The sequence below is a fragment of the Euphorbia lathyris genome, chromosome 7 (assembly GCF_963576675.1).
Source record: "Euphorbia lathyris chromosome 7, ddEupLath1.1, whole genome shotgun sequence".
In the NCBI taxonomy this organism is placed as follows: Eukaryota; Viridiplantae; Streptophyta; class Magnoliopsida; order Malpighiales; family Euphorbiaceae; genus Euphorbia; species Euphorbia lathyris.
Window position 1 is genome coordinate 20,697,081 of NC_088916.1, and position 869 is coordinate 20,697,949.

An 869-nucleotide genomic window follows, 5' to 3' on the forward strand; every position below is an offset into this window, starting at 1 on the left:
AATTAAAACTGATTATGCATAGTTCCTAATTGTTTCGGTTGATAATCGTTTAAACAAAACATTAAAGGTTTTATGGTTGGATAATCAAAACGTTTTGTTTTATTAAATCTCAAAGATAAAAACTGATATTCTGAAAATTGTTTTGAAATCGTTTTGAAACAATTATATGTATATATATAATTTTAAATAAAAAATATAAAACAGTAACGTCGGGGTCGCTGTCACGAGGCAGCCACCCCGCGCCACTATTGCTGGTTGCTGCCAGTGGCAGCAACCAGCGGCAGTGCGACGCTGCTGACGTTAAGGCGGCAGTGCCACGGTGCCGGCTGTTGCCCTAGGGCAACGGCCTTAACGTTTGGTTCGGGACGATTAAATCGGCCCGGCCCAATCACTGATACGGGTTTTAAAATTGTTTTAAAACAGGCCCGGGTTTTAAATATATATATGTGTGTATATGTTTCAGAATATAATAATTTGTTTTGATTATCAAAACCAATCTATTTAAAAGTTTGTTTTACCTAAATATTTGATATAAGTAATTCAAAGCATTAAATGAATTACACGAATTAATTAGGATATGCATAATTAAAATTGGATGAAAATTAATTTAAGTTGTTAATTTGATTAACTCAAATATTACATAAATAGTTTATGTAATCAACCAATTAAATTTAGTTTAATTGAGTCTATGCATGTTTGGCGTTATAGACATATAAGACCCTCTATAATCGTTATTTAGTCTTTTGGTATTTAAATAGGACCTGCGTGTCCTGCCTTCTCTTACTCTCTATTGTATTTCTCCTCTCATCCAAATCCCTTCAACTAAATTGAAGTTTCTTAGAAATAGAATATTGTTGTAATTCAAGGCG